Genomic DNA, 15,174 nt, shown 5'->3' on the forward strand with positions numbered 1-15,174 from the left:
AACTAAACAGCTTCTCCGATTTAGTAGATGCTCACTTCCCTCGCCGTGGCATCCTGGACAGCTGAGCAGTAGGTGAGGTCCGTTTTGCTGTGGTTTCAGTGCTTTGGAGTCGTTTTGGAACCCTGGTGGATCAAGAGCTCTGCAGTCAGGTAGCCATACATACCGGCAACCAAGCCACGCACGTTCCATTAGGAAGGTTCTTGAGAAACCATGGGCATGTCACTGCGAAACCAGCGCACATAAGAACAAAGAAGCCAAGCAGTTTCCACTGTCATTTTACATTTGAAGGACAGAAGCTGTAAATAATCATCTGGTTTAGTCATTTGTATCGCCCTACTGTTTTTTCATTTGTTTTAAAGGTGTTGTTTGAGCTATTTACGTTATATAATTTTGGGCCCACTTGTTTCGCGGCATCTGACAGGTGACCTCACTGGTTAAGCAGACCTGGTGACTTCTCGTAAACCTTTCTCTTCCCTATCCGGCCTTGCATTGGCTGCATCGGTCATGTGGGTAAACAACCTACATGACCGCTGCTTGTAAACAGAAGACCAAAGCGCAGCAAGCGGGCAGCCCCTATTAGATGTAGGGGCTTTTTAAAAGTTCTGTAGTAAATGTGGGGCCCTCCTTTTGAATTCATTTCATGACTAGATGATATAAATGGCTTCACCAGCAAGGGAATTTATCAGCGTGGGTGAAACTAGGAAAAGAAAACCTTTTTTATATTACGAGTTTTATTATAATTTTAATGACTTGCTTGATTTAATAAGGAACTATTGCAGTACATAATGTTTGGCCATTAAAGGGAATCTCACAGTTTTTTTTTCTGTATTATACTCCATTCCTCAATATACTTGAATATTTTTGCATTGTAATTTCACTAATAAGTATGTGTGCTTAAAGGGGTTGTCCCGCGAAAGCAAGTTGGGGTATACACTTCTGTATGGCCATATTAATGCACTTTGTAATATACATCGTGCATTAATTATGAGCCATACAGAAGTTATTCACTTACCTGCTCCGTTGCTGGCGTCCTCGTCTCCATGGTGCCGTCTAATTTCAGCGTCTAATCGCCCGATTAGACGTGCTTGCGCAGTCCGGTCTTCTCCCTTCTGAATGGGGCCGCTCGTGCCGGAGAGCGGCTCCTCGTAGCTCCGCCCCGTCACGTGTGCCGATTCCAGCCAATCAGGAGGCTGGGATCGGCAATGGAACGCACAGAGCCCACGGTGCACCATGGGAGAAGACCTGCGGTCCACCGTGGGTGAAGATCCTGGCGGCCATCTTAGCAAGGTAAGTAAGAAGTCTGGTAAGTACTATCCGTTTTTTTTTTTTTACCCCTGCATCGGGTTTGTCTCGCGCCGAACGGGGGGGCTATTGAAAAAAACAAAAACCCGTTTCGGCGCGGGACAGTCCCTTTAAAGCAAAGCAACTGTGTAAACAGGAGCCACTCCATGTTTGAGCAACTCCTGGTTACTGTGAATGGAGTCGACCAGCCAGAACGATCCCGGCCCACTCTACCTCCATTCACTTGAACGACTATTGCTCCTGTGTAAGGTAGAACAGTTGGAAGGCGGTAATGCGCCCAACAGTCGTCCCTTGTAAAGGTGCCCTTATCTCTTATCCTGTGGCTAGAGGATGTGTCTGTTGTGGGTCCAACCCCTGGAACCCCAACCAAATTCAAGGAGAGTCCGGTAGCCCTCTATATGAATGGAACTGTAGTCTAGCAGCACACTGCCACTCCATTCATCTCTGTGGGGCTGCCAGAGATTTCTGAGCACTTTGCTCCACTTCTCTTAAGCAGTCCCATAGAGATGAATGGAGTGGCAGCGTGCATGCTCAACCGCCACTCCACTTGTGAGGAATCAGGACTAGAGATGAGCGAGCACGCTCTGTTAAGGCAGTTACTCGAGCAAGCATCGCTCTTCTCGAGTAAGTGCACTCTCGTCCGAGCAGGCTCGGGGAAGGGGGGGAGCTCACTCTCCCCCTTCCCCCAGAGCCTGCTCGGACGAGAATGCAGTTACTCGAGAAGAGCGATGCTTGCTCGAGTAACTGCCTTAACAGAGCGTGCTCGCTCATCTCTAATCAGGACCCTTTATCATGATCTGTAAAAGTCCCAGCGGCCAGACCCCATCAGTCAGACGCTGAAGTTAAAATCTTGGTTTAACCTACTTTAATGTAATGTGGTCACTCTACTATTAATTCGTACATCTTTCCTGCTAGAAGATGATGTAGGCACAGACAGTACTACCTCTGCGCTCAGAGTATTGCTGCTCTTCATTTACTAAGTGCTCTCATAGATTTTAATTAGATTTATTAGAATTCAGAAAGGAAAAGGAGTATCAACATATAGGCTAACCGGCAGAATTACTGCGAGGAGGCCGGGGGTCTTCTCTGATAGGGCACACAACACGTGCGACAATTGTTTAAGAGGATGGAACTGTATTGTGAAGCTACATATGCCAGAAAGAACCTCACGTCACGGCTGCTTTACCTGGGTTACATTTAGATGCTCATCATTTTATTTCTGCATTTGCACTTTTTTATATATATCTATGACAATACTAATGTAATTGTTGTGCTTAATAAAGTCTTAGTTTCAGAATCATCTGCTTTCCTGTTTGCATTTACTTCCCCGTCATTTATCATCTTAAGATCTTTTAACATACGGACTGCAATCACCGTAAAGTTAAAGGGTTTGTCTCGCGGCAGCAAGTGGGGTTATACACTTCTGTATGGCCATATTAATGCACTTTGTAATGTACATCGTGCATTAAATATGAGCCATACAGAAGTTATTCACTTACCTGCTCCGTTGCTGGCGTCCCCGACTCCATGGCTCCGTCTAATTTCGCTGGCTTCTTGCTTTTTTAGACACGCTTGCGCTGTGCGGTCTTCTGCCTGGTGAATGGGGCCGCTCGTGCCGGAGAGCTGGTCATCGTAGCTCCGCCCCGTCACGTGTGCCGATCAGCCAGTGAGGTGGCTGTATCGGCAGTGGAACGCGGAAGACAGAAGAAGAAACTCCACGGTGCACCATGGGAAGACCCGCGGTGCACCGTGGGAGAAGACCAGCGGCGCCATCTTTAAAAGAAGAAGCTGCAGAATGCTGATGCAGGTAAGTGCAATGTTCTTGTTAAAAACTAACACATGCTTTCTTTTGCACAGGGCATAATGCAGGGGTCCATTTAAAAAAAAAAAAAAAAACGCTTTCGCTGCGAGGCAACCCCTTTAAAGGATTGCAAGTGCAAAGAAACATAATGACTAGCGACTATAGATGAGCGAGTATACTCGCTAAAGGCAATTGCTCGAGCGAGCATTGCCTTTAGCGAGCATCTCCCTGCTCGAGACGGAAGGTTCGGGTGACGGCAGCGGGCACGGAGCTGCGGGGCGGAACGGAGGGGAGATCTCTCTCCCCATCTCTCCCCCCCCCCGCTCCCTCCTGCTGACAGCCGCTACTCACCGCTCCCCCGCTCCCGGCACCCGAACCTTTGTCTCGAGCGGGGGAGATACTCGCTAAAGGCAATGCTCGCTCGAGCAATTGCCTTTAGCGAGTATACTCGCTCATCTCTACTAGTGACCTTTTACCTTAAGATGAGTGAAGACATTTGCCTTGTTTGACGGGTAACATTGAGTGCGTCATGTCAACAGCCTAAATTTACAGCAGAAGGTAGATGGAAAGAATAGAAAGTTTGCGTAATATGTTCAATAAAAGAGTAATCGATGATCAATATCGCGTGTCTGAGTGGCAAAAGTATGTGAAACTTCGCTTTCGGTTTCTTATATGACCTCCTTGTGCGGCACTAAATGGATCTATGTTTCCGATAATTGCTGATTAGTCCGGCACATTCACTTGGAGGAATTTTAGTTAATTTCTCCGTACAAAACAGCTTTAACTTTGTGTTGGTGGTTTGAACTGCTTGCTTCAGGTCCTTCCACAACATAAAGGCCTCATGTCCACGGAACGCGCACATTTTTCATGCGGAGTTTCGCAGCAGATGCACTAAGTCATCATTAAATTTTTTTTTTATTTTTTTTTATTGCTTGCGATAGATCACAGATTACGTTTTTTTCCAGTGTGGATGTACGTGGATCATCGGTGTGGCCAAAAAAAATCTGCAACCCCCACCTCCCAGCCTTTTCCCCACCTCTTTAATTGATTTTAACCTTCAAATCCACAGTGAATCCGCAGATGTATTTGCGTATGCACTGCGGATCGTAAGCTCCCATGGAGCCACATCAGCGTGTGATCCGCGGTAAAATTGAGCAAGCAAAAAATCAAAAATTAAATACCTAGGCATCACCCTGACGGCGAACCCCTCCCTCCTATATGACACAAACTACACCCCGTTGATTAAAAAAGTGAAGAACCAGCTCGACCAACTAAAAATACCACTTATTTCCTGGCTAGGTAGGAAAAACCTTATTTCTACATATATCCTCCCGCCCATTATTTATATATTGCACTCGGTGCCAATCGACCTACGCGCTACCTTCTTCTCACAAATGCACAAATTGTTCCGTGACTATATCTGGGGAGGGCATAATCCGAGACTGGCCTTTTCATTCCTGAGCCAAAAGCGCCCCCAAGGAGGTACGGGACTCCCAGACCTCCAGCTATACCACAAGGCGATTCACATCGCCAGATGGATCCTCTTAATAGATAACACAATTGCCTCCCCAACACTTTGTATGGAAAGGACAATACTTGGGAAGGATAACCAAGGTCTGCTCTGGGTTAATGGTCTCACACAAGATAAACATGTGCACCTTAACCCTATCACAAAATGCACCATCAAGATACTGAAACATGCACGGATGGGAGTGACAAGTGCAAAGTCCCTCCCCCCCATGACACCAGCTTCCATAATACCCTCTATCCTAGCCAATAAACCACGGGGAAGTGAAGGAATATGGGATAAACTCCAATCCACCACAATTTACGATATTCTTAAGGGCCCCACTTTGACAGATCCGATGCAGCTAGACAGCTGGCTCCCACAACCGCCGCGCAACTTCTTGGAAAGGGCTACTCTATATCGCTCACTGAGACAGTTCCAAGCCACCCACCTTGAGAACTCGAGGGACCCGACATGGTTTGAGACATATACTTCCCTACCCTCTCAACCAAAAAAGTTGGTTACACATCTTTATAAAGGACTTCTGTTGCAAAAAGCCTCAGAAAGGCCCTGGTTTTTGAGGGAATGGGAAAGAGAACTGGGACTTACTCTCAGTCGAGAAAATACCCTAAAAGTCCTGAGGAATTCCCACGGGTTCTCAAAATGCGTTCGCACACAGGAAAACTCTTACAAGCTGTTGACCAGGTGGTATAGAACCCCGGTCACAACTTCCAAAACGAACCCGACATCTACAGACGTCTGCTGGAGATGTGAGGAAGAAAAAGGGACAGCCCTCCATATCTGGTGGGAATGTTCAAAAATTAAGCCCTACTGGCGGTCAGTCACCAACATTATCAACAAAATATGCCATACCTCTTACTCCTTTAGACCGGAGGAGATACTTATCTGGCTCCCCACAAACCATTTCAAACCCTCAAAAAAAAGTTTGCCTACAATCCTTTTAACGGCAGCTAAACTCCTGATACCCCTCTTCTGGAAAGAGAAGGAGATTCCACAAATCCGCCAGTGGTTAGACAGGATAGCGCAAATCTTTCGGTTTGAGGAGATCCTGGCGTGGGAGGCCAACACCAGGGACGACTTCACGGCCCTTTGGACCCCATGGATTTGCTTTCAGGACAATCCAGATTTCGCTGCAACCTAAAATAAAGGATCTGCCTATGTTCACATCACAATATAAAGACAACATCTTGCTGTTTGTTCTCCCAAATTGTTTTCCCTAATTGTTTTTCCTAAATCTACCCCACCTGATCATACCCGGTTCCCCTAGGGGTGTTTCTTGTTACACCTCGCACCCTCACCCCCCCCCCCCCACCCCGCCTATACCCCTGATTGTCCTCCCCGTTACCTGACCGGAAGTATGCTATAAATGACAGAAGCGTTATATTTATTCTGATGTCTGTAACTGAATGGTTATTCTCAAACTGGCCCTGCGTGGCTAATATGCATGTCCTTATATCCGGCATTGTTATACCATTATTTCAATAAAAAGAAATTGTTTAAAAAAAATAAAAAAAAAATGGAGCATGCTGCGATTTATCTCCGTGTGACATCCACAAATCAAATAAAAACAAGTTCGCAGGTGTTAAGTGAAGCGCGGACGGCCAATGCTTCCCTATAGGCTGCTCGATTTGCAGATCTCACATGCGGGTGCCACGTATGGATTCCGCAAATCTAATCCGCCCATGGACATTGAGTCTTAGGCCAGGACTTTGACTTGGCCATTCCAAAACTTGAACTTTATTCTTCTTTAACCCCTTTAGTGACCACCCATATGTGTTTTCATGTCCTGGGTGTCTGGGTTTTAATTTACAGGGCCGTTAAACACGTTGACCCTGTAGAATAAAGCTGAAGTTTGACAGCTCTCAGCTATTAAAGGTAGCCGACAGCTGGGGGCCACGGTGTGCTTCCCTTGGTCATATGTTCACTGTTATTTAACGGATAATGGCAATAATGTGAAAGTGTGTTAGAAACTTTAAAAAGTTAATGATTCATCTAGCCAATCGGTGAAAGGAGATAGAACTTCTTACCTGAGGTCTCAGAAATGTCCGCCGACGACATCTTCCTCCACGAATCTTCCTTGATGGACACATGCGTTTAAGGAGGGTAGGCCCCAGGAAATTTAAAATCCCCTTGCTCTCAGCTACCAAAGGTAGCCGAGAGCCTGGAGCAGTGAACGGAGGCCCCTGTGAGCAGTCCCTGGTCACATGGTCGCCGTTATCCAATGGATAACAGCGATTTAATAAATGTTTTTAAAAGTTTAGGTAAGAAGGTAATGCTTTCTCCTGCCTTACTGATCTGATCAGTGAGGTGAGGTAAAACATCTTACCTGAGGCCTCTGGCAATGCGCCCCGACGCGATCTTTAGGCCCGGGCCCCTCTGCTGATCTGCGCAAAAAGCATGGGAGGAGGAGGGATACCCGCTTTTATTGTCCCATGTGCCCATCCCAACCAGGCCTCTGTAATTCCTCCTGTTTTACATTATTAATTTTTATCTAAAACTTAGGGAATGCCAAAAAGGAAGGAGGAATTCTTTTTAGGGAGTAAATATTTTTATTCTTTTTCTGCACTAGGGCCGGGAATTTATTTAGTTGTGCCCTGAAGGCCAAAGGGTGTTTCTTCCAATATAGGTGTTGCGTTCTTACCGGATGTGTGGCATACATAAACAAAAGAATAAGCACAACTGTGTGTAACATAACAAAAAATCGCAATGTAAATACAAAACTAAGGCCGCCTGCACACGGGCGGAAATCCCGCCGGATTTCCGCCGCTCAAAGTCTGCATAGGAGTGCATTACAATACGCACTCCTATGCAGACGGCCACGGTTTGGCCGCGCGAAATCTCGCGCGGTAAACAAACCGCGGCATGTCCTATTTTTGTGCGGGGCTCGCAGAGCCTCGCACAGAAATGTCACTCACCCGGCCGCCGGCTCCGGTCTGCGCATGCGCCGGCTGCCCGGCAGCCGGCACATGAAAGAGCCGGGGCCGCCGGGCGCGGGTGAGTACGCGCTCGTCTCTGCAGGCGCTCGGGTCGGGTCTCGCGGCGAGAATTCTCACCGCCGGATCCGACCCGCTCGTCTGCAGGCGGCCTAAGGGAAATCCTTTCCCTGCAAACCCCTACCCCGGGATGGAGCCCTGCCTACTCGGCGGGCCGATCGCTTCCGACAGGTGCGGACCCCCAGGCCACTAATAATTCCCTACCAGGGATCCCTGATACAAAAGGGAACAGTAAATGGTTACCAGCAGTGCTACTTAGCTGTAACAGCAATCTGCAGCAAGGAAGAGGAGCTCCAGTGGCAGGCTGTGCTCCTCAGCAGCAATCCAGGGAGCAACTGAAATTGACCAGCACTGAGGTCAATACTAGCATAACATACAGGACACACAGAGACAGGTGAGGACTCACCGTACACACCCAAATCTCCTTTGTTTGTGCCATGATACACTTCCACATACCTGTGTTGTGAAGATCAGACTTTGACAGATCCCTGTTCTGTAAATAAAATGTTCGCCCACTCACACCTAATTGTCATCCCATTAATTGTTAACACCGGGCTCTAATTTCATCTTCAAGTTATGTGCTAATTCTAAAGGTTCACACTAGGGCTTATCCACACCGCTGTAGGCGTTTTTACGTGCACCTGCCTGCGCCGTAAAAATGCGTGAATGGGCGTACAAATCTGAGGCTGCAATGCCGCTGTTAAACTGTCTCCCCCTTCCCTCTCACTCGCCGGTTTACCTCCTGTCTCCTCTCCAATAGGGGAGGGGGCAAAGCTAAGCTCCCACCCCTTGTCCGCAGCCAGCAATGGGAGGGGATAGAGCTTGGCTCTGCCTCCGTCCCGCCCCCTCATTGCAAACAGCCGGAGGGAAGGAGAGAGAAGGGTGAGGGAGTGTAGCAGTCACGCTGCTAAACTCCCTCCCACCTACCTTCTCCAGGCGCTCTCATTGGCTCCCATAGGAGTCTATGCAGCGTCCGATGTATTCCGGGCAGAAAGATGGTTCCAGGACTATCTTTGCTGCCCGGCGTAAAAGCACCCGACCCTATATTGGCCAGCCGGGCACTTCTACGCCGTGGGAATAACCCTGTGTGATCTGATGCATTGGAATCCAGTGCATTAGATGGTAGCCTATATCAGCCGACCGTGAAAACAACAGCTGATATACGATCGTGTGAATAAGCCCTTAGTTTGCCCATCACGGACATGTGATATTAGATCCTTTTGCCTCATAAATAAATGACCAAGTGTAGTCTTTCTGACTCATTTGTTTGATTTGGTTCTCTTTATCTACTATTATGACTCCTGCGAAAATCTGATGGTCATATATAAGCAGAAATATGGAAGTTCTGAAGGGTTTACAAACTTTCAAGCACCACTGTAAACGTTTAGGAAAAATACAAGTGTGCCCATACTCAGATTTGGGAAGGAGGGGGCGGATGCAAATTATTTTACCTATTACATCTTAATAGCCTTCAAATGGTGATTCAAGACTTGAACTGCGAGAAAGTTGTAGATGTGTATACGTGATACATATACATAGTAACATAGTTTGTTAGGACGAATGAAGACAGTGTCCATCTATTCCAGCCTGCTTATCCTCCTGTGTTGTTGATCCAGAGGAAGGCAAAAAAAAAACAAGAGCAGAAGCCAAATAGCCCTTTTGGGGAAAAAATTCCTTCCCGACTCCCTAATGGCAATCAGACTGTTCCCTGGATCAACCCCTAATAGTTCCTACCTGCCTGTATACCCGGATTAACAAATAACCTAAGACTTGTATCCTATAATATCCTTCCTCTCCAGAAAGACATCATGTCCCCTTTTAAACTCCTCTATGGATTTTGCCATCACCACTTCCTCAGGCAGAGAGTTCCACAGTCTAACTGCTCTTACAGTAAAGAATCCCCTTCTATGTTGTTGATGAAACCTGCTTTCTTCTAGACGTAGCGCATGCCTTCTTGTTACCGTCGCAGTCCTGGGTATAAACAGATCATGGGAGAGATCCTTGTATTGTCCCCTCATGTACTTATACATAGTTATTTGATCACCCCTTAACTGTCTTTTTTCCAGGGTAAATAATCCCAATTTTGATGCCTCTCTGGGTATTCCAGTCCCGTCATTCCATGTATTAGTTTAGTCGCTCTTCTTTGAACCCCCTCAAGCACTGTAACATCTTTCCTGAGCACCGGTGACCAGAACTGTATGCAGTATTCCATGTGAGGCCTGACAAGTGCCTTATATAGTGGAAGGATAATGTTCTCGTCCCTCGCCGCTATACCTCTTTTAATGCACCCAAAAATAGGTAACAGATGGGTCCACGCTCCACTATTTGCTCCTTTTGTGTTTTCGTGCCCAGGTTAAACCCCCCCAATAACGTCACTCGGGTTCCACAGGCTTTAAAAGTAGTCTTTTATTTTTTTTTCTTTTTCAAAATATTATATGCACTCTATTAAAGCTTTTTTTTTCACGTTGCAACTGGCTCAACAAGAAAGCTTGTCCAAAGACCAGAAAATAAATCTACAGCCTGTCCTTTATAAGACACATTTCATTACAAAATTATCTCCATAGGAACATTTATAAACGCCTCTATTTGACATCATATAAAATAAACTAAATTTCAATATTTGACTCAAGATTTTGTACATTTTTGAACATTTACAATATGTACATTGCAATAATATAACAAGAAAATAGTTTTATGTACAAAACAATTCAAAGTGCAAGGCTGTGTTAACCCTTTAAGTGCCAGTCGCAAGTTTACCCATGTGTAAAAAAAAAAAAAAAAAAAAAAAATAGTAATACCAGCGATGGGGACATTTCATAAACGGGAATTGTAAACAAAAAGGTGTATAGAAAATGAGAATAAAGAGTGAATTTTAAGCTTTAATACTTCGATTGCATTCAATTTAGCAGTGATATAATATTTTTGTTCCAGAATAAGGCTGGGTTCACACCGGGCGGATTTGCCGCGGCAAATCCGCATGCGGCCACTAATCCCGGGATTAGCCAGCCATGTGGACGAGATTTCTCAGAAATCTCGTCCACACGGGACAGCAAATCCGCTGCGGCTAAGCTAGCAGAAGCCGCCGCTGCGGCGCGGATTTGCCGACCGCAGCATGTCCATTTTTTTTTTCCTCTCCTCTATAGAAGCGCCGGCCGCAGCGGAGGAGCGAGCGGCCGGGCCACTTCAAAGCCGCCGCGGTTTTTGAAGCAGCGCTTCTCCCGGTGGAAATCTCGTGGTTTTTCGCTGCGGCCAATCCGCGAGATTTCCGCTGAGAATCCGCCCTGTGAGAACCCACTTTGGTTTAAAAACAACGATCAACGCAATAAATAGGGACCTCCATTTCTTCCAACATTCGTATAACACCGCGAAACGTTAAATTGTTACATTGTTTCACATCTTTGTCGGAATAGGTAACTATGTGACAGGCGTTGGCCACTCCTACTGCGGTATGATAAGCCTGGTCACTGTTTTTAGATCGGTTCTCACACTTGTATGTCTTGTAAAGGGATTCTCCACGGTAATGTGAACTGTGAGATTAAGGGCTCACAGACGACCCTTATTACGGCTCTGTGCATGAGCCGTGTATTCAAGGGGATGTGTAACATTAGAAAATGATGGTTGCTCTCTTCCAAAACGGCACCACTCCTGCCCATGGGCTTTACTGTATCTGGGATTGCAGCTCATTCCTATACACTTGACTGGGGCTGAGCTGGAATGCCAGATCTAGCCCATGAGCAAAAGTGGCACTGTTTTCTAATCTCATACTACCCCTTTAAATGCCAATGATAGGATGTGATCCTGTTCAGTGGACTAAGGGAAAGCTTTAGTATGCGGGTTTTCTTACTTAAAAGGGTTGTCCAAGTTATAGAAAGGGCATCTTACCGGGTTCCCTATGGTGTAAAATCACAAAGCAGCTGATACTCCCCACTGATTCCCTGCTGCCGACTCCGGGTCTCCCTGAGCTGTCTACAAGCAAGCTGCTGCAGCCAATGACATTGAACACTATCATTGGCTGCAGCAGCAGATTTATGGGATCTCACAGGCTGACTGCAACCTGTAAGCAAACAGCACAGCAGAGAGCGGAGCTGACAAGTGGGGCGTATCAGCTGCTTTGCTATCTTACACCAAGAGGGGACCCGGTGAGATGCTCTTTCCATAACTCAGACTGTCCTTTTAAGATGAGATAGAATACAATCCTTAGCGCTAAGTATATAACTCCCATATGGAGCAATAATAAGACCTTTCATACAAATGACAGGAACATATTTTCCAGTTAGTTTTAAGAGGAAACGCTGCATGTCAATATACTTAATGAGTAAAGTGCGGTTTGAGTACTGCCAAGTTACCTTGCCCCTTCCATGTCATCAGCTCCGTACCAAGAGACAGACTGGTTGTTAGGGAACTACGGCCTATTGAACACACATAAAAGACTGCACCTCTGAGCGAGGTATCTGTTCCAAATGAGCTGTTAGTTCAAAGTGGCATAAGATGGCGAAGAGGACCCTGGCGGCAGTCACACCATAAACTATAAATACACATATCCTTAAGGGATGATGAAAACTGAAATAGACGTATATCCCAATATTTGCATTCAATGAACAAGAACAGACTAGCCCACATTTCTATATACGCCGCTCCCTTTACCTGACAATTATAGGCCCTCCTATCTTATCTCTTATGGAAATAATGGTCCCACTTTATAATTAATGTCCATTGTAATTATTAAGGTCCCGCTTGGATCCATTTTTATTAGCATGTAGCTCCCCAATATAGTAATTAGATACCTAATTCAAATATTGTTAAAATCGCTCCTTGTCGAGGAGGAAAGTGACAGAAAGCAACCCTCCAGTTTTGGGACAAGATTCTGACCCAGAACAGCAAGGGGAATACGGTAAATTACTGGCAGCTGTTCTTCTCCAATCTGCCACTTCTGGTCCCCGTTTTTGGCCATCCAACATGGACGCACAAGTTGTGTGATTGCCTACAACATACTGTGCACTACTTTCTGATTGGCCAGTGCTGATCATGTGAGCAATCAAAGAGCACGTATGGTGCATTAGTAGACTAACACTAGCAATGCACTGTGGGGATTAGGTAGTTTGAAGACTGCTTTGGCAAATGTTGGATGGCTGAAAATGGAACCTGGACAGAATTTTACCCCGAAACTGGAGGGTCACTTTAAGAGCACAGAGTAAGGGCTTATTACGAGCGTATATCTGTCGGGTTTTCATGCCCGGCCGATATATGCTCCCATCTAAGCATCTCCCCCCCTTCCTTCCCAGTCACCGTCTCTTTCCTCCGAGCGGTTTGCAATGGGAATGGGCGGGATGGGAGCAGAACAGAGCTAAGCTCCCACCCCCTCCCGACCCTTCGTCCATAGCCAGCAATGGGAGTGGGCGGGACTAAGGGGAGCTTAGCTCCGCCCACATTCCACCTCCTCCCATTGCACACAGAGGAGTGGAGGAGAGAGGCGGCGAGCCGGTGAGTGGGGGGGGAAAGGGGGGGAACTGCTTAGATGGGAGCGTATATTGGCCGGCCGTGAAAACCTGACCGATATATGCTTGTGTAAATAAGCCCTTGGTATCAAGAAATGTCCTACTGACATCTCCAAGGAATTACATTTCCCACTGTCAGATATAAGGGGAATGAGAATTACAGATGTGCTGTAACAATTATTGATATGACTGGCGCATTGTGATAACTCAGTTTACAGCATCGTAGTACATTATAGTTATAATGCCTTAAATGTCAAGTTATCAGTTGCTACATCTGTAAAAAAAAAATCTCAAATTTGACAAATGTCACCTGTTTCACACAACGTTAATATTTTTTATGGCAGAAACTTCTGAAAAATTCATAAATAAATCCACAGTAACCCGGGCGACAGCGTATATACTACAGACTGAATACAAGCAAAATTGGATGACTTCACCACAGTGCCAAGTTCTAAGTACTGCCTGTTCGAAATCCAAAAACTATGGCTCCCTCAATGTGGGGTGCGGGATTAGGGATTAGGATCTGGCCGTTTCTATACTAGTTACTATAGAAGACTGTGAATTCACTTCCAAATTCACCAACAACAAGTATTTGTCACAAGCAAACAAATGTATTTAACGTCTCGTTTACATGGCAAATAAGGTCCATGGTCTCAGACGGGACCTTAGATATGACTTCAACGCGGCCATATATGGATATGACATAAATGAACACATCATAGTGCTCAAATACCTGCTATACTACCGTATGACACGTTCCCTTTAAAGGGGCTCTCTATTGAGGCATCATGTGGCACCCATTAAAATAAGGAAGAAGCCACCATTGTTTTCAATGGAAGCCCAAGATTATCTAGAGCCTCTTGGGACGCAGCTCATGGCTTTAGCTAATAGAGGGGAAAATTGGGACAGGTCATATGGCAAGAAGTTGTCTACATCAGACAACCCCTATAAAGCTATAGAAAGAAACCTTTCACGAGGGACAGAATAGGCCGCACAGCGCATCGCAAGCCACGGTAAATTCCACACCAAAATCCGTAGACTATCTGCGGATTTTGATGCGGAATTGAAAATGGCTTAAAACCTGCCTGCAATTCCCTATCAATGTAGACCTGCAGATTTAGTTTTAGAATTCTGCACCTGCGGATTTGGCTTTGCCCTAAGGCGTAATCCTGTCCCGGGAGTTACACAATTGCAACTGGGCAACATAGTTGCATGTTGTAACTTGCAGTGGTTATACTCTTCCGTTACTGCTTAAAGTCATCGATATAAATACAAACCTTGTTACACCAAAGGAACCAATAGATCAAGTTATAGATTTATCTATAAAAGTAGCTATAAACCCCCCTAAACTAGTACAGTACCGCATAATGGAAATAAATAGGGAGGAAATAATCTGTTGATATGCTGTTACATTGTACTAAAGCTGTGACTGTCTGATGGATGGATAGGTCATACCAGGGGCGTAACTATAGGGGATGCAGAGGATGCAGTTGCACCCAGGCCCAGGAGCCTTAGGGGGTCCATAATGCCTCTCTTCTCCATATAGGGAGCCCAGTACTATGAATAAAGCATTATAGTTGGGGGTCCTGTTACAGGTTTTGCATTGGGGCCCAGAGGCTTCAAGTTATGTCTCTGTGCAGCATGGTTTAGGTATGGGTACGGGTACAGATACAGATAGAGGGGGGGCCCCAGCTCAGCTTTTGCATCAGGGCCCCTGAGCCTTTAGTTACACCCCTGGGTCAATACGTTTTTATCAATTGGGTGAATATCTATCTTATGTGTATGAATTACTGTAACTTTTAAAGAGGTTGTAAGTTATTTTTCAGAATATGGCTACTTTCTTCCAGACAGAAGCGCCACACTTTGTCTATGGGTTGTGTCTAGAGATGAGCGAGCATGCTCGGTAAGGCCAGTTACTTTAGCGTGCTCGGGGGGGAGCGGGGGGCGGCGAAGGGGTAGCGAGGGGGGGAGAGAGAGATCTCTCTCACTCTCCTCCCGCTCCCCTCCGCTATCCCCCACCGCCCCCCCCCCGAGCACGCTCGGACGAGAAGGCAG

This window comes from Eleutherodactylus coqui, chromosome 10 (genome assembly GCF_035609145.1).
Source record: "Eleutherodactylus coqui strain aEleCoq1 chromosome 10, aEleCoq1.hap1, whole genome shotgun sequence".
Lineage (NCBI taxonomy): Eukaryota > Metazoa > Chordata > Amphibia > Anura > Eleutherodactylidae > Eleutherodactylus > Eleutherodactylus coqui.